The following is a 19992-nucleotide window of genomic DNA, read 5'->3' as shown; positions in this document are numbered from 1 at the left end:
CATCGGGCGGTCGTCGAAAGTGAGAATCTCTGTTTCTATTCTACAATTTTATCTTTTTCTCCTCATAGAGTCATAATGCATGCTTTGGAAGATCGTTTTTTAAGAAATCAAGAAATTATAATTTTTTAATTGAGTCACTTAGTTCTAAGCTGAGGTTCTAAGTGTGCATTTCAGAGTGCATATTGTCAAATTGAATGGCAAAATCAAAGAGATGTACTAATAATCACTATGTTTTAGACAAAATATCTATACTCTTTTGTCATTGCAAAATATAGACTGTAAAGCAGTTTCTGGCTGTGATAAATGATAAATACTCAGAACAATGACCAGCATAGAAGTAATACTATGACATTTGAGTGTACTCTGTCTTAGACAGCAAGAAATTTAATTGTGTTGCGATCCTTTCTGACATCTTATCGATATCGATAGATGCTTTGTCTATCAGCTACGGTAAATTCACAGACCTGCTAAAATAGACACTTTTCGGTCAGTCAACTACAAACCGTTGCAAATTGCTATTTTAGATAAAGGCTAAAAAAAAGATATCAAAACCCTGATTTGGTATTCAAGTATCAAATGAAGTCTGGGTATATAAAAGCACTCGTTAATTAGCTGTTAAACTACAATAAACTATAGAACTACCGGTTTTCTTCGAACAAAATTTTGTCCAATTTTCATTTGCTATTTACAGCAGTTTCTGTGCTTTCCGAAATGTCATTCACACGAAAATGGTTTAGCATTTTGATTATTAAATTAAGAAAATGTTAGAAATTTCGGAAGGAATGGAAACCGCTCTAAGTAACAAACAAGAAATTGGCCGGAATTTCGTCTAGGAGAAATCCAGTACGCCTTCTGTTCTTTTCTGACTTTCTTAGGGATTAAAAGATACCCAACAGGTGTGATTTGACAGAAGCTACTAAAATGGGACAGTATAATTAAAACACAGCGGTATCATTCATGTCACATATGTTCGATAACTTATTTCAATGTTAATAAAACTTTGTCGAAATGCTTAGAGCAAACACGGTGCTGTTTTTTCAATGCCAATTGGGATGAGCTATGGCAACGATCCATCTTTGCCTCATAGCATCATTTGTGGGGAATCTGCAATAAAACACATTGTATGAAAAACACTATGAAAATCAGATAGTTTCCTCGATCCCAGCCTTCGCGCACGGTTTCCAATGGTTTTTACCACTACACCACCGTACACTGAAAGTAAAAGACAATTTATGCAAAATAGTAAACTACAATATACTAACATCTATGTTATCAACAGAATATGCAGCACAACACTGAACACGACTACGTAAATTGGTAAAAATGAAAAATACTTAATCTTAACTGTATCGAATGGCCAACAGCAGATTATAATATGACTACAGCATAATAAAATATAATTAATAACCCTTTTTGCACTTAGGTACAGGGTTTAAGCAAATATATTAGGTTTTTTGTTTACTCACCGATTGAAGCTGATGATTTAAGTTTCATTTTCTTTACGAGAAGAAAGAGATTTACACCCCACAATAACGCAGGCCATTGCTTGTTAGTAGGGCTATATTTTACTAAACAGCACTGTGTATTTATTAAATTTAACAAAAATATTACACAACATGTAGTCACTTTTGAAAAGCACGCGCTGAAGTATAACGTAACTAAATTGTGTGGGCGCGTTTGTGACATTGTTTTGAGGTTGGCAAGTTGAAACTTTTGACATTTTATTTGCTTTTTAATTCGGCATCATAAAGAGGACCAAAGGTAACCATTTGATAATTTTAAAGTGTACGCAAGCCGACTTTAGCAACATAATATTTGTCTCGTTCTTTTCAACGGTTTTGGCCTATTTGAAAAAAAAGGATAAGTATATGAGGGTAATTTAGATTCCTTCTATGCTTGTTCTTGTTCTGAGATTATAATATATATGGAAATTTGATATTTCATTTGCTTTTTAATTCGGCATCATAAAGAGGACCAAAGGTAACCATTTGATTATTATAAAGTGTATGCAAGCCGACCTAAGCAACATAATATTTGTCTCGTTCTTTTCAAAGGTTATGCCTATTTGAAAAAATAGGATAAGTATATGAGGGTAATTTAGATTCCTTCTATGCTTGTACTTGTTCTGAGGGATAAATATTGTAATAGTCTTTGGCATATTTTTTTTTCCCCAACGAATTCGTTTCTTTAGTTCTTGAAAAGAGGATATTCATATTTCGATTATGTACTTTCACAAATTACTTTTTTTGACGAAGTGATAAATCATTTTAATTAGTTTTTCCAGCTACTGAAAAATATCAAAATTATAAAATTAGCAAGTAAGATTAGCAGTGTTATATATGAACTTATCTCCAGGTCTACTATTCCGACATCTCCATGATAATTTGTTCGCTTGTAATGATTTTATTTTTATCGGACACCATAGATGGCGTTACTAGGCACGTTTCAATAATAGATAACTGATTTGCATTGAAAGAACCGACAGCAAAAAATAAATGGGAAAGTAAATGTGGAGTAGAGGAAGTTTCGCTGGTGAAAGAAAAAGAAAGGATTGACGCGACACAGAGGAGTTGAGTAGTGTCCGTTGATATTAAGATTTTTTGAAAGTGCAGACTGCGAGATAATGTTGCGAAGTAATAATCACGAATGAGATATTGTGATATAGTACGAAATGCGTGTAAATACTGTTTCGGCCACGGGGTAAGTGTGCACAACTTACTAGTATACCGCTAATTGTTTCCGATATTTAGGGATGTTCCCACAAGTGTTGATAGATTTTTAACTTGTTCTCAGCCTGCGGAAACGCCCTTAATAAGTCGACGATACCGCAATCGTGCTTTATGGACGTCTGCGCCAGGCGTTGGCTTCTGATGAGGAGTCGAGGGACCCGAGCCAATACCCAGAATTCCTGAAATCGTGCGGCATTGAGTTTTATTGAGTTATGCCAAAACCCATAGAACAAACATTGTTGTTTATGTTTGTGATGTTAGCTATCTAGTCCTGCATGGTTTCTGGTGTTTTACAAATAGCGTTACTAGACGTCCCGTATTCTAGGCACATTTTAAAACGTCCCGGCGAGACAGACTATCGCCCAGTTTCTAAAAGGCTGATCAACGAAAATATTTACTAATACGTTGTCAAATCTCTTGTTAAGTGCCATTTGAAGTGCTAGAAGCAAAATTACTAGTTTGATTAATGATTAAACGAACTTACCTAAGTGAAGTTTTACCATAACTATACGAGGGTTTTGTACGAATTAGATTAGCAATTATAAGAAAACTTGTAGTACACTCATCGGTGTCGCCATCTGAACTTACTTGAGGGAAACTCTTTTTTTTTTCTTTTCGACGTCTCCAACCGTCAGCTATCATTTAGTTTAGAGTAAGTACTGACATGTTGATATTTTTTAAGGGTGTAAGGAACATAGGGAGGGTGGGTTGCTAATCTAATTCATACAAAACCCTCGTATAATTATGATAGAACTTCACTTAGGTAAGTTCGTTTAATCATTAATTATACTCGTGTTTTGTACTCTTAGATTAGCAATTATAAGAAAACTTGTAGATGTTGAGAGTAATCATATAGAAAAATATCAACTCTCAAAATTGATTATGAATTAAAACAATTGTTCACTATTCATTTAGGTAATAATCATTTATTAATCATTTTGCAAAATGTGTCTAGCAAAAGAATCTTACTCATTATCAGCCGGCCTAACATGCGCGCCACGACAAAATTTTGTCGACACTTTTTCTCGTGATTTTGTCGTTTATCTCTATATGTCTACCGACACTAACATGCGCACTCATTTTCTCGACTTGTCACGAGAAAAGTAGAGAAAAATTTATTTTTTACTAGCTTTTGCTCGCGGCTTCGCCCGCGTGAAGGTGTTTTCCAGGATAAAATTCCACTGTTTGATAAAAGTCTTGCTACATATTTTCCCGGTACTTATAGGTTCAAACTAATTTTATCCCCAATCTATAATTTCAGTTCAATCAGTCGAAAATCTAAGAACATTTATACAAACTTTCATCCCCTATTTTATCCCCTTAAGGGTAGAATTTATCAAAATCCTTTCTTAGGGGATGCCTACGTCATAGTAGCTTTATGCATGTAAAGTCTTAGCCCGATCCGTCCAATGGTTTGGGCTGTTCCTTGATATATCACTGTCAGTCACCTTTGAGTTATATATTATACGCGGTTCCGCCCGCGTTATAAAGTTTTTCAGGCTAAAGTTTTCCGTTATAAAATAGTAGTTTCCCGGGAGCCTATGTTCTTCCCAGGGTCTCAAACTGTCTCCATACCAAATTTCATCTTAATACGTTAGGTAGTTTTTGAGTTTAACACGTTAAGGCAGACAGATGCAGCTGGGGACTTTGTTATATTATTTAGAACTTTTTAAGTGAAACAATCCCGTCATACATCATTGTTGCATAACTTTAACCGTTTACGCAGCGCAGGCAACGGAAGCTCTCAAAACTCATAATTTTCCCCGTTTTTGCAACATGTTTCATTACTGCTCCGCTCCTATTGGTTATAGCATGATGATATGCCTATAGCACTCCAGGAACAAAGGGCTATCCAACACAAAAAGATTTTTTCAGTTCAAACCGGTAGTTCCTGAGATTAGCCATTACTGCTCCGCTCCTATTGGTCATAGCGTGATGATATATAGCCTATAGCTCTCCACGAACAAAGGGCTATCCAACGCAAAAAGAATTTTTCAGTTTGGACCGGTAGTTCCTGAGATTAGCCATTACTGCCCCGCTCCTATTGGGTATAGCGTGATGATATATAGCCTATAGCACTCCACGAATAAAGGGCTATCCAACGCAAAAAGAATTTTTCAGTTTGGACCGGTAGTTCCTGAGATTAGCCATTACTGCCCCGCTCCTATTGGGTATAGCGTGATGATATATAGCCTATAGCACTCCACGAACAAAGGGCTATCCAACGCAAAAAGAATTTTTCAGTTTGGACCGGTAGTTCCTGAGATTAGCGCGTTCAAACAAACAAACAAACAAACAAACAAACAAACTCTTCAGCTTTATATAATAGTATAGATTAACAACTGAAGTTAGCTAAAATTGAGTTTCTCGAAGCCGACCACTATTTATGTACTATGTATTTTGAGACTATGCAATTTTGTCGCGTTCGCGATTCACTTTCACTTTTGTTGAGTTTCAGAACGCAATATTAGATCCTCCAACGCGCACGCGAATTTGAACTTTATGCAGCGGTAATAAATTACAAATTGACTCTCCATTTTATTTAGAAAACGTTTGTATGGGAAATAGAAAAAATGCTGTTTTGAGGATTTTCCCGGCAATTATTCGAATTTTTCTCACCTTTTAAACCTTCCCTAGACCTCCACGAATAATTCAAGACCAAGATAAGATAAATCCGTTCAGCCGTTCTCGAGTTTTAGCGAGACTAACGAACAGCAATTCATTTTTATATATATAGACTAGCTTCCGCCCGCAGCTTCGCCCGCGTGGATTTCGGGTTTCAAAAATGGAGAAGGTGCTCAATTTGTCGGTATTTTTTTTTATTTATGGTGGCATGCAGGTGGTCCGATTGTCCGGTCAGGGTCTGATGATGGGATCCTGGTGAAATCGAAGGAACTTTTAACCATTAAGGTTGCACACGAAATGACGGAAGCTTAAAAATGGAGTAACTTCTCCCGTTTTCCCAACATTTTCCATCACTGCTATGCTCCTATTAATTGTAGCGTGATGTAAAGTATACTATAACCAGCTCAGGAGTATGAAAAATAATTGTACCAAGTTAAGTTAAAATCCGTCGAGTAGTTTTTGTTTCTATAACAGTTATACAGACAGACAGACAAAAATTTTACTAATTGCATTTTTGGCATCAGTATCGATCCCTAATCACCCCCAGTTATTTTTGGAAATATATTTCATGTACAGAATTGACCTCTCTACAGATTTATTATAAGTATAGATATGCAAAAGTAGCTCAAAAATTGTCCATAACGAAAACATGCATTTTAAAGTAAAACAAAAGAAATAATATCGTGAAGCCAACCAAATAACTAATGATATATTAAATTTTGTGACTGTTCAATTTAGTCGGGTCCGCGATATCACTTTTGTTGAGTTTCAGAACGCGACATTACATTATTATATTCTGTGCTCCAACGCACACTGCTTTGATATTAGGAACACACCTACATTGCTTAGACAACAGTGAACTTTATACAATAGCAATAAAGCTCAAATTGACTCTACGTATTAGTTAGAAAACGTTTGTATGGGAAATAGAAAAATGCTGTTTTGAGGATTTTCCCGGCGATTATTCTAATTTTTCTTACCTTTTAAACCTTCCCTAGACCTCCACGAATAATTCAAGACCAAGATAAGATAAATCCGTTCAGCCGTTCTCGAGTTTTAGCGAGACTAACGAACAGCAATTCATTTTTATATATATAGATTAATCTGTGGTATTTTTGTCTACAAACCCTAACATGACCAAATAATTTTAATTTTTATCGTTTTTTGACACTCGTAAACGAGATATTTGTCTTCTTTGATATTGTACGATTAGATAAACCGAGAAAATTATCAATTTAATTTATTCGTTAAAACGCGATGGTGGTATCTTACTATCTATACTTATAATAAATCTGTAGAGAGGTCAATTCTGTACATGAAATATATTTCCAAAATAACTATCAGGGGGTGATTAGGGATCGATACTGATGCCAAAAATGCAATTAGTAAAATTTTTGTCTGTCTGTCTGTCTGTCTGTATAACTGTTATAGAAACAAAAACTACTCGACGGATGTTAACGAAACTTGGTACAATTATTTGTCATACTCCTGTGCTGGTTATAGTATACTTTTCATCACGCTACAATTAATACGAGCAGAGCAGTGAAGGGAAATGTTGGGAAAACGGGAGAAGTTACTCCATTTTTTAATCTTCCGTCGCGTGTGCAACCTTAATGGTTAAAGCTACGCAGAAATCAGGTATGACGGAAATGTTCTCCTTAAAATTATGTAAAATATATCCCACGACAGCATATGTCTATCTTTTATGGTTGACTCACAATAACACGTGTAACTCCCGATAGCTTAGCAGTTCGAAGCATTCTTATTATATTTGTCTACTCTTACGTTTATAACACTCTCAGTCATCCTTAATTAAAAAAGTTAACATTATTAAATATTTCATAAAAAAGAATCATAGAAATCGGTATAGAAACACCAAAGTTATACATGAAATACGCTAATAATAAGCCATCACGCGTGAATACTGAATCATGCTATAAGATTCCTTCGATTTCACCAGGATCCCATCATCAGACCCTGACCGGACAATCGGACCACCTGCATACCACCATACATTAAAAAAACATCCCGACAAATTGAGCACCCCTTCCATTTTTGAAGTTCGAAATCTACGCGGGCGAAGCTGCGAGCGGAAGCTAGTAGTAAAATAATATCGGTATACGACGAACGAGAGGCGTGTAAAGTGGAAAGAAGACATATTATACTTAATTGATTTATGAGATCCCTTTAATACAAAACGAATGGCATTGTATATTAAAGAAAAGTTTGCTCCCGATTTGGAGTCTTAAGCCAAAGCCATGGCCGTCTGTTTAAAGGTAATTGAATATATTTAAAACATACTTAATTACATAAGTAGCTGACTTTGATATCAATTGAAGTATTTTAATGTATAGATAAAGGAATTATTTTTATTCTTTTTAGGTAAGACTCGTGAATTTTACGTGCAAGGTATATTAGGGCTCTTACATTGTACTCATATAAAAATATTACCTCCTAATGAGCCACAAAGTGCACAACATCAAACAATGAGGAAGGATGCCTGCAACACCAAGGTTCAACTGGTAATGTACTATTAATTATTAGAGTTAATAGAAATAAAAAATGAATGTACTTTGAGAAATATCTTCACAATTAATACATAGCCTCTTCCCTTTCATAAAAATGAAATTAGTGTGCCAAATAATGAGGTAATAAGAGCTATTTAAGCAGATTATTTGCAGTTTTAATTTTGTTTATTTTAATAATACAAATACAAATGTGTAACTTTATTTACCATTATGTTTGCAAAACTAGTACCTATATATTACTAAATAAATGTTTACATTAACATTATGGATTCAAACAGCAAAACTCTTGATTGGAATGCCAGATATCGGAGAAGATAGCATTATTATGCAACTTAACAATATAAACAAACAATATATTGCTTTATTTCTTTACTAGCTTCCGCTCGCAGCTTCGCCCGCGTAGATTTCGAACTTCAAAAATGGAAGGGGTGCTCAATTTGTCGGGATGTTTTTTTAATGTATGGTGGTATGCAGGTGGTCCGATTGTCCGGTCAGGGTCTGATGATGGGATCCTGGTGAAATCGAAGGAATCTTATAGCATGATTCAGTATTCACGCGTGATGGCTTATTATTAGCGTATTTCATGTATAACTTTGGTGTTTCTATACCGATTTCTATGATTCTTTTTTATGAAATATTTAATAATGTTAACTTTTTAATTAAGGATGACTGAGAGTGTTATAAACGTAAGAGTAGACAAATATAATAAGAATGCTTCGAACTGCTAAGCTATCGGGAGTTACACGTGTTATTGTGAGTCAACCATAAAAGATAGACATATGCTGTCGTGGGATATATTTTACATAATTTTAAGGAGAACATTTCCGTCATACATGATTTCTGCGTAGCTTTAACCATTAAGGTTGCACACGCGACGGAAGATTAAAAAATGGAGTAACTTCTCCCGTTTTCCCAACATTTCCCTTCACTGCTCTGCTCCTATTAATTGTAGCGTGATGAAAAGTATACTATAACCAGCACAGGAGTATGACAAATAATTGTACCAAGTTTCGTTAACATTCGTCGAGTAGTTTTTGTTTCTATAACGGTTATACAGACAGACAGACAGACAGACAAAAATTTTACTAATTGCATTTTTGGCATCAGTATCGATCCCTAATCACCCTCTGATAGTTATTTTGGAAATATATTTCATGTACAGAATTGACCTCTACAGATTTATTATAAGTAAGTATAGATTAAAAACTTCATATACACTGATTGTATACTGATGGACTTAACTATTGATATATGGTTATTCACAGTTTCACGGAACTAAAACAGAAAGAAAATAATATTTTATATTATACATACAATTCAATATTTTGATGTAATGTAACAAACAGATTTATACTCGAATGCCGCGAATGCGGTAAGAAAGTGTCAATGTCAAATACAATATATTATATATCAATCAATGTCATCACTGTCAATCGTATATATTTTTTTTTTTTATACATATTCGCGCGTTGACCTAAGTCACAAAGCTATACCACCTCATCCTTTAGTAAGGTAAAAAGAAATTATTCAATAATGGCGTTGAAAATTTTGTGTTGAAAAATAGACTGAGGGCGAAGTATGTAGATCTACCTAAAAGTTGGTAAATATGGCAACACTGGATTCCATCTCGCCGCGCCGCGCCGGGCCGTACGGGCGGGCGGGTGACAGTTAGACAGACAGACAGACAGACAGACAGTGTTGGGACATTGATACGTAGTTAAAGAGACAGAAGAATCTCCGGATACCGTGAATTGTGTATGTACCTATATAATACACATACACACTCACACACGCACACGCACACAAGCGTGCGCGTAGCGCGCATAATACACTAACCGTAATACAATAAATACTAATTGAACACGATAAAAAATCTTTGGGGCTCTTTTTCACGCCTTTTGTCTTTATTAAATTTGAACATAATTACGGATCCGAACGATATAGGTTTTTTATATAAAAAGGTACATACGTAGGTCGTTTCCTGTTGTGTCGGAAAATCTCCGGTGTCCGGAGTAAATCCGCTTTACCGTTGCACAGTCCTAGAAGCAGCCCGTAATTGGTCGAGAGATCGCTCGCTCATTTCACTTCCGGCATCTCACACTTTTTGCTATTTACATTAGATAAGTACATTATAATAATATTATATATATATTTTCTCTCTTTAATATTTTGAAAAATATTAATTAAGTAACAATTTGTATTAAATTGAAACATTATTGTGTGATTAAATAACAATTTTATATTTGAATAGCGTTAAGATTATAAATGTTTCGTTATTGCCAACCTAATAGTAGTAGTGGCATTAGGTAGGCAGTAGGCACAACTTACAAAAAAATACGTTTACGCGCCATCCTGCCCGTAAAAAAAATGAAGCTATATTATTATTATTATTGTGTTGCGTGTATGTAACATGACTCGTTTATAATGTACTGTATTTATTTACATATTGTTTACGAATAAAACGTGTGTTTGTTTAAACTGTATAACTACTAACTACTCGCCAAGAACGCCAAGAACTTGCTTGCATACTTGGGGCCGCTTAAAATGTTAAATCCAGTGAAAACAATTAAGTTTTGTATGTTTATTGATAATAATGATTCTAACTAACATTATGATAAGTAGTATAATATCGAATAATAATATTTGCAAGTTGCACCCGATCAGTGTAGTGAGTGAAATAATAATATTGATGTTTTGCATAAAAACAAAACATGTATTATGTGTTGATTAAAACACACAGCGTTGAGATGAAGAAGCAGTCTGTGAATCCTTGCTAATAATAAGAAAATATATAAAATCTTACCGGATGCTCTATGGTAACCTTAGATAATCTCACCAGGAAGGAGCGCTGTCACTGTCAAGTGGCGCTAACATAGTCTGTGGTTCTGACGTATAGACCATAGCATCTTCATCAGCAAGCAGTACACTGTAACGCTGTGTGTTTTAATCAACACATAATACATGTTTTGTTTTTATGCAAAACATCAATATTATGTGTCTTTATAAAACACACAGCGTTGAGATGAAGATGTGTTTGATATCTGCTGGTGAAAAGTAATACAAACGCTATGTGATTATGTTACCAAAATAATATATTATTAATTATTATCACACTCAATCAATAAATTCTAAGAAATAACATAAATGAGATCACTACGAATTAAAGTATCAGTAGTATGTAAATGTAACATGTAATATAAATGAGATCAAAATGAATTATAAGTATTAATTTCTATGTTGAAACATAAATGAGATCAAAATGAAATATTAGAGACTATTAAACATTATTTATGTATATAGCAATACTCTGTGTGTACCTTAACTAGCTCTTGATCTAGTATTAAAGTTAACAAACATAATTATTCAAATTGAAGAGAAATTTGAGGCTAATAAATCAGCTTTTTCAACATTATTACTTAAATTTACTGGTCGACAATAAAAGTTTTTAAATGTCTGGGCATTCTTCCAATTTCCTCTATTAAGTATTTCTTCAATGGGCATCTGTTCAAGCCATCCTCTAGAAGCAACTGCTGATCTTATACTACCCGGAGTAGCTTCTATATCAACCAATTTGAAAATAGACCTTATCCATCCTGCAATAATAGTTCTTGTGGCCGGCTTAATTATCCCCTTTACAGATATAAATAAATCATCTAGTTGTTTTTCAGACCGTCTGCTCTCAGAAATTTGGATCAATTTTTCGATATGAAAAACTGGACAAATTGTAGAGTCAGGATGCCTCAATAGACGCCAGCCGGACTGTTGATGTGAGGCTGAGTCCGTCTTGGAACCAAATATTGGCCATAAAATTATCTCATTATTCTTTAAGATAAAATGTTCTTGTGAGATCTTCAAAAGGGTTAAGTCATGTAATCTGCGGCCAGATGATAAGAGTAATATTAAAGCTGTTCTTCTGGATATATCAAAAAGTGTAAATTTGTTAGGTGTAGATTTTAACCAGTTAAAAAGTAGTTGAATATCCCATATTGGTTGTTTTCTAGGCTTTGGTTTCGCTAATGCAATTGCTCTTAGGATTTGCTGTACATAAAAGTTAGAAGTTAACTTCTCCTCCTTGTTGGCATAATATGTAGAAATGGCAGATTTGTGTAACAAAATTGTATTGTATGAAAAGTTTTTCTCTAAATGAAGACTAGCTAAAAATCTAGCTACATCATTACTACAAGGTGATCTGTGGTTAATATTTTTTGTTTTGCACCACAAAATCCATCTCCGAATAGGAGGGCCATATGTTAAGAGCGTGGATTCTCTCCAACTTGCTGATAATAATTTCTTTTCTTCTTCATTCCAGTGAGCTACCTGCTTTTGCCACCCCCAACTTTCCATGCTAGAAAAGTCAATTCCTTCGTTTGTGGGGGAGGTAGACCTGTTGACAGGTCTATTAGATTGTTCTCTAGGTTCGGTATTGGCAATGGTGTTGTCAGAGCTCTTGATTTCAGGTCTGGTAGCCAATAGCATTGAGTCCACATTGGTGCTATTATTATGTAACATCCCCTGGCTTGGTTGAGATGTGCTAGGACTTGGGGGATGAGATTCGGTGGAGGGAATACCCAGGCTAGATTCCACTCCCACTGGTGGCTGAAGGCGTCGTAGTATTCTGCACAGCCATCTCTTGAGTCTAAGGTTACATACCTTGGTACTACCGCGCTTCTTTCTGAAGCGAACAAGTCTATGTCTGGGATGCCCCACTTTAGAAATATTGCCTCCGTGGCTTGTGGTAAGAGGTGCCACTCTGGTAGTGTCCGTCCTCTTGACAATCGGTCTGCTATCCCGTTTAACTTTCCTGGAAGATAGGCTGCCGATAGAGTCACATTGAGGTGATAAGTTAGACTGAGAAGTTTGGTGGCCAGAGTTAAGAGCGCTACTGATCTTGTTCCGCCCTCGTTTCTTATATAAGCCACTAAGGTTCGATTGTCCGTCTGAACCAAAATGTGAGCATCTTTTAGTATGTCCTTGTATCTCCTTATTGCACCATACACAGCATATAGCTCCTTGAGATTTGAATGCCATACTCTCTGATCTGGAGTCCATTGTCCTGCCAGATAAAATCGGTCCAGATGTGCTCCCCAGCCCGCATCCGCTGCGTCTGTGGTGAGAAAGTACCTTATCGGTTTCTTGTGTAGGGAGGTGCCATTTTTGTTTATGGAGCTTCTCCACCACTGCAGCTCCAAGGAGGCTAGTAGTGGGAAAGGCTTCCTTTCTCTCGGCCTGTTGTGAGTAAAGCGCCTGAGAAATATCTGTAGCCTCCGACAATGCAGTCTGCCTGCCCTGACTGTGAAACTTGCAAAGTTTAACATTCCTAGTACTTTTTGCAGTTCGTTTAGCGTGCAATGGCCCTTCTTTAGAAGTGTTATCAATGTTTGGTTTATTTTCAATGTCTTCTTTACTGGTAGTGTCATCATCATGTTCCTTGTATCCCAAAGTAGACCTAGGTATTCTAACTTTTGAGTAGGCTCTGTTATAGATTTTTGGTAGTTTATATGCCAACCCAGGGTTTCCAGGATGCCCAGAGTCTCCGAAACCTGGGCAACTAACCTGGATCGGTCCTGGTTGACTAAAAGGTAATCGTCTAGGTATACTAGAACACGAATGCCTCTGGCCCGAAGGATCTCCGCGATCCAATTCGATATGGCCGCAAAGGTCCTGGGGGCGGAAGACAGGCCAAAGGGCAGTGCCGTCAGTTGCAAGATTTCGCCATCGTAAATAATACGGAGGTACCTGCGGTGAGCCTCCGAAATTGGTAAGTGAAAATATGCCTGGTGGATGTCTATCTTCACAAGCCAGTCCTGATCTTGCAGGAATTCTTTTACTGTTACTTGAGAAACCAGCTGAAAATGTCGAGTTGAGACAAAGGTGTTCAAGTTCCTTAAATCGAATATTGGTCTTAGAGAGCCATCTGATTTTTTCACTAAAAACATTTTTGAATGGAACCCAGCAAGTGCGCATGTTGGTCTCTCTAACACTCTCTGCTCCTTTAATTTGCTTATCATCTTGGTCATAGTCAGAGAAACTTTTGTTGAGTATGCCTTCATTATCTGGTGGTTTGGTATAGCCAGTGAAGGTTTCCTGATGAATGGTATGCGGCAATTTGTTATTGTTTTTAATATGAATTGGTTGGCTTTGAATTGAACCCATGACTTCACATGTTCTCTCAAACAACCCGCTCGGAAAATTATGTGATTGTCATTTTTGTGCACCCTGACTAGTGCGGGTGTTTCCACGAAAGGGCTGATTTCTCTTTGGGTTAGTCTTGTGAGTAACCTGCTTTTTATTCACCCTATTGCTTTGGTGAACTGGCCGACCTTCTTTATTGTGGTCATATCTCTTATTAGAAATAAATGTTGACTGGGGCTTGTGAGTTTGTGAGGTTCCCGGAGTGGAGGCCTGTTTAACATAAGTTGGTGTGTTCAACCAGACCTGAGTTCCCCCAAGAGACTTTATAATTGGTGCTAAGGCCTCTCGACTAAACAGATATTCAGAACAAGGTGGTACACTTTTTAGTGTAGCTTTTAAATTTGTATTTGTGATTTGCTTCAATAATTGATCACGACGGATCTCCACACATTCAGCCCTCTTGCCACAAATTATTTGCATTGTAAGTTCAGAATTTTTATAAACAGGTGATCCGGGACCAAATGTTTGAGTCATTTGATTGTATAAGTTAGTCGGTGTAAGTTCCAGTGGGTTATTTGAAGCCCAATTTAATAAGTCCTGTAACCCACTTTGCATCAATTGTCTTTGCTCTAAAACAGTATTTGAAAGACCTGCTAGTACTTGCTCCGTAGAGGCCAAATAGTCTTTTGCCGGGCATAAGTGACAAAGCTCTTCATTTACTTTTAAAGCTGTGAAACCCGGCGTGGCAATAACTGTCCTTAACGGTTTCTTATACCTAATACCCTTCCAAGCTGGAGTACCAAACTGTTGAAGGCGAATTAAATCCTTAAGTCGTTCCGTATTAGCCGGTGGAATGATTTTGTTTTCATCAAAAGCTGTGTTTAAATCTCCTAATTCAATGTTTAGAGTACTGGAAGGAGTTGGCATTTCAAGAAAGTTCGATGTCTGAATTCTAGTCGGACTACTCCGCGTATTCCGACTACATGCCTCTAGGTATTGAGTTATGTAGCTAACTTGCGATATTAAGGAATCAATACGCGGGTCATTATATTCAGTTTGCATACCTGAATATTGTGATTGCAGCGAAGACTGCCGTGGACGCTTATTTGGAGGCGACGAAGCTATACCCTCTTCCTCGGAGTCCGACGAAGTATCGCTCGACGACATTGCGATCTCTGGTGTAATCAAACGATTCGCGGCTTCCCGCGGACTATTTGAAATTTGTTGAACGTTTTCAACATTTTCGTCAGCCATTTTAACACTTTTAACTAGTTTTAATAACTCTTTAAATAGTTACAAGAATTTTCGACGGTTACGCGGCAAAATTCACAAACGCTATGGTCTATACGTCAGAACCACAGACTATGTTAGCGCCACTTGACAGTGACAGCGCTCCTTCCTGGTGAGATTATCTAAGGTTACCATAGAGCATCCGGTAAGATTTTATATATTTTCTTATTATTAGCAAGGATTCACAGACTGCTTCTTCATCTCAACGCTGTGTGTTTTATAAAGACACATAATATTAGGATTTATTTTTGGATGTTGTGTGTGTTCGTGTTCGTGTGATACAAATTTTATCGTAAGTTTAAATCTGAAGGTAGACAGGTAATCACTAAGTTACTTACAGTATACTAATTATTGTGATTATAATAATATTGATATTACGATATCTAGGTAGATACCTATATGATTAGTTATTAAAATATAATGCTTGGTTTGTTCTTTTTCCATGTTGTTCGTGAAAGTAACTGTACCTACCTACTTATATTGTATGTACTTAATTAAGTAGTAAGTAGACTGTAGCTTATTTATCCACAAAAATATCATACATAAATACATACATTTATAATATACCTACTAGTTGTGACTCGACCGACGTTGTCCCGTCGTCGTTAACTAACTATGCAAATTAGAATAATTTGCAGCGCGCATTTTGACAATCTCTGAAATTAACTTTTATTAAAATATTTCTAACGTTCCGCTCAACTTCCTTAATTTTATTCTTTCATAAGTTCCTTCTCCTGACAATGACAAACACACAACAACAATATAAAAATAGTGAAATCGGTCCAGCCGTTCACGCGTGATGGCGCGACCGAGCGGGGAAATAGGTATTCATTTTTATATACATATATTATATAAGTAATTAATGATAATTATTCTGCTGATCGTGTTTTTTCAAATATGTAAAGTAAGCAAAAAAGAAAAGAAAACAATAAACTTACTTAATTATAATCATCAAGTAAGTACCTATATGTAGGTACGCCGTTCATATTTATTGGACAAGTGTAAATATAATAGATATATTAATTGTAGAACTCGATCGATCATTTAGATTTATTCAGTAATCATGTACCTAATTTACATTATAGTAGGTACTTACCTATAGTTAAAGTTATTTACTCAATATTTAAAATATAGGAGGGGTAGATATTCCATTGTTTTTGTTAATATTTATATACTTCAATCATTTATATTATGTATTTATGTAGGTATCATGATAATAATGTTATTATCATCATGATACCATATTTTATGTACCATTTTATTTATGTACGTAGGCACAGAACAAATGCGACACATGTACCTACCTACCTACATACCTAATACTAAGGCCCAATCAATCAAAAGGCATCACCACGCAACCAGTGCAATGCAGTGCAGTGCAGTGGAATGACTGCATTGGCCATCCAGTAGTTAATCAGTTACTAGTAATTATCCACTTATTGTGTATACTTACTAACTAGATCATTTAATATCCACAAAGTTATAATATATGTATTATATTATTACCTGTCTATTGTTTATCCATAACGTTTCTACGTTCTCCACCATATACACCAATACAATACATAACAATATATCTACATACATGTACTAAATACCATTCCCCCACAAACCCAACAACAACACACACACACACACACACACACACACACACACACACACACACACAAACGCACACACAAACGCACCCGCACACACTCAACAGGACTAAATTTCAATATTTATGGTCTCTTTCGAATGATTATAATAATAATTAATTATGTTGTTATATTGTTGACAACACAAACATGTCGTCCATGTAGTTAGATTGACCATTGCACCAACAACCTGTACAATGCAATAATTGTATTTTATATGAGTTACTAATTTATTTAATTAAATTTTATGTTGTCATGTGTGTACATAATAATATTATTATTATCATCAATGCTTGCTTACTTTTTAAACAATATTACAACTCAATTATTGCATTATATATTATGTAAACTTACCTAATGTATCAATAAATATAATATTACTAGCTTCCGCCCGCAGCTTCGCCCGCGTGGATTTCGGGTTTCAAAATGGAGAAGGTGCTCAATTTGTCGGGATGTTTTTAATTTATGGTGGTATGCAGGTGGTCCGATTGTCCGGTCAGGGTCTGATGATGGGATCCTGGTGAAATCGAAGGAACTTTTAACCATTAAGGTTGCACACGAAATGACGGAAGCTTAAAAAATGGAGTTACTTCTCCCGTTTTCCCAACATTTTCCATCACTGCTATGCTCCTATTAATTGTAGCGTGATGAAAAGTATACTATAACCAGCTCGGGAGTATGAAAATAATTGTACCAATTTAAATTAAAATCCGTCGAGTACTATTTGTTTCTATAACGGTTATACAGACAGACAGACAAAAATTTTACTAATTGCATTTTTAGCATCAGTATCGATCCCTAATCACCCCAAGATATTTTGGAAATATATTTCATGTACAGAATTCACCTCCTCTACAGATTTTATTATAGGTATAGATATGCAAAAGTAGCTCAAAAATTGTCCATAACGAAAACATGCATTTTAAAGTAAAACAAAAGAAATAATATCGTGAAGCCAACCAAATAACTAATGATATATTAAATTTTGTGACTGTTCAATTTCGTCGGGTCCGCGATATCACTTTTGTTGAGTTTCAGAACGCGACATTACATTATTATATTCTGTGCTCCAACGCACACTGCTTTGATGTTAGGAACACACCTACATTGCTTAGACAACGGTGAACTTTATACAATAGCAATAAAGCTCAAATTGACTCTACGTATTAGTTAGAAAACGTTTGTATGGGAAATAGAAAAATGCTGTTTTGAGGATTTTCCCGGCAATTATTCGAATTTTTCTCACCTTTTAAATCTTCCCTAGACCTCCACGAATAATTCAAGACCAAGATAAGATAAATCCGTTCAGCCGTTCTCGAGTTTTAGCGAGACTAACGAACAGCAATTGATTTTTATATATAATATTATAATTTATATATTTTACAGGATGCAAGAAGTGTGCGGACCACCGGCCCCGGGCCCTCTCAACCTTTATGCGAGTACCTACATACATACATACATAACTGTGCACCCGTACCGGCACCGTCTACTATCTACTGTCGTCAATTAGGTACATTTTTAAATAACATTATTTACCTACTCTCTCTACTCATATTATAATATTATTTCAATAGCAGTCATAACAATGTCTCCATGAAACAAACAAAAAATGAAAAAGAAAAATATAAGTATATATTTACCAATATTTACATTTATAAATGCATATGTTATTGCATATGGTATTTAATGAGATTTATCATAGGGGTACACAATGATCTCCGGCTTGAGTTAACAGATAAAAGGATGTTATGTTATTTTTTGTCCCAAAAATATATTTGCACCCGTGGGAAATGATTATTTAATAATAATTTGTTTTATTATTATTACACATGTGTATTTTTTTTATTTTATTTATTTATACATATATTATAACACCATAACAGTTTTAACCAATGCGATGTTATACAGATTTAATTTAAACAATCTACTTCAACACATCTATGAGCCATTTCAGTGAATTCTGACAGGTTACATACATATAAACATATCCAATTTCTGAGATAAAGATTATGTACAATATATTACAGGATGCAGTATGGATCGCAGACACATCTCATCGTCCAGTTTTCCAGTTTCCACCAGCCATACCACCAGCTATGACCAGGCACCAGACGCCAGCGGCGCCCTCAACGTTATGCTTAAACGCCACACTATATATGTACAGGGTGAAGGTTTCTTTTATAATAATTTATAAATAATTATATAGAAAAGTTAAAAACAATTTTACCTGTGAAAATTTTATTATCTAAAATGTTCCAGTTTAACTGTAATAGATGGCGCTGTACCGTAACTTGAATGTTTTCAAAATTATATATTTTATTGTGTACCTACCTTGTAATTATAATTATTATAAATAAAAAATATTATATCGCACGTTCAGAATCGAATCGTTACTAAACGGAATTGTGAAAATTTATTTTTACCTACCTACCTACCTACCTACCTACCTACCTGCCTGCCTGCCTGCCTGCCTGCCTGCCTGCCTTCCTTCCTACCTACCTACCTGCCTGCCTTCCTACCTACCTACCTACCTGCCTGCCTGCCTGCCTGCCTGCCTGCCTGCCTACCTACCTACCTACCTACCTACCTACCTACCTACCTTCCTGCCTTCCTGCCTTCCTACCTACCTACCTACCTACCTACCTACCTACCAACTTACCTACCTACCAACTTACCTACCTACGTACCTACCTACCTACCTAACCAACCAACCAACCAACCAACCAACCAACCAACCAACCAACCAACCAACCAACCAACCCCAACCAACCAACCCACCCTAACCGTCTGACATACAATTTATAATAAGAAACAAAATTGTTAGGGAATAATGTAACAATTTATGCAAAAATGAAAAACGAGAACGTTCGCGTAATGATTTGTGTAGCAAACGTTCGCGTAATGACTTGTGAAGCAAACGTTCGCGTAATGATAATTTTTTTATTTTCATTTTAATATATGATGTTGTTGTAGTGGTCGTGGTTGTTATGGTGATGGTGGGGGTAATACAAGTGCACATGCCACAGTCAATTTTGTTTTATAATGAACACA

General features: G+C 35.8%; 1 long non-coding RNA gene across 8 annotated transcripts; it reads left to right on the top strand.

The window, feature by feature from the left end:
- Positions 1-19066, top strand: LOC119190825. 8 transcript variants are annotated; one of them, XR_005113188.1, is made up of 3 exons: positions 1-19; positions 18328-18451; positions 18969-19066. It is a non-coding gene; the product is annotated as an uncharacterized LOC119190825 (long non-coding RNA). The 8 variants fall into 8 exon arrangements; XR_005113185.1 differs by lacking the exon at positions 1-19 and adding an exon at positions 9619-9637; XR_005113169.1 differs by lacking the exon at positions 1-19 and adding an exon at positions 10089-10457.
- Positions 19067-19992: the final 926 nt, after the last annotated feature.

This window comes from Manduca sexta, chromosome 5 (genome assembly GCF_014839805.1).
Source record: "Manduca sexta isolate Smith_Timp_Sample1 chromosome 5, JHU_Msex_v1.0, whole genome shotgun sequence".
In the NCBI taxonomy this organism is placed as follows: Eukaryota; Metazoa; Arthropoda; class Insecta; order Lepidoptera; family Sphingidae; genus Manduca; species Manduca sexta.
The sequence above is the reverse complement of the archived record's forward strand: the minus strand, read 5'-3'. Positions and strand labels throughout refer to the sequence as shown.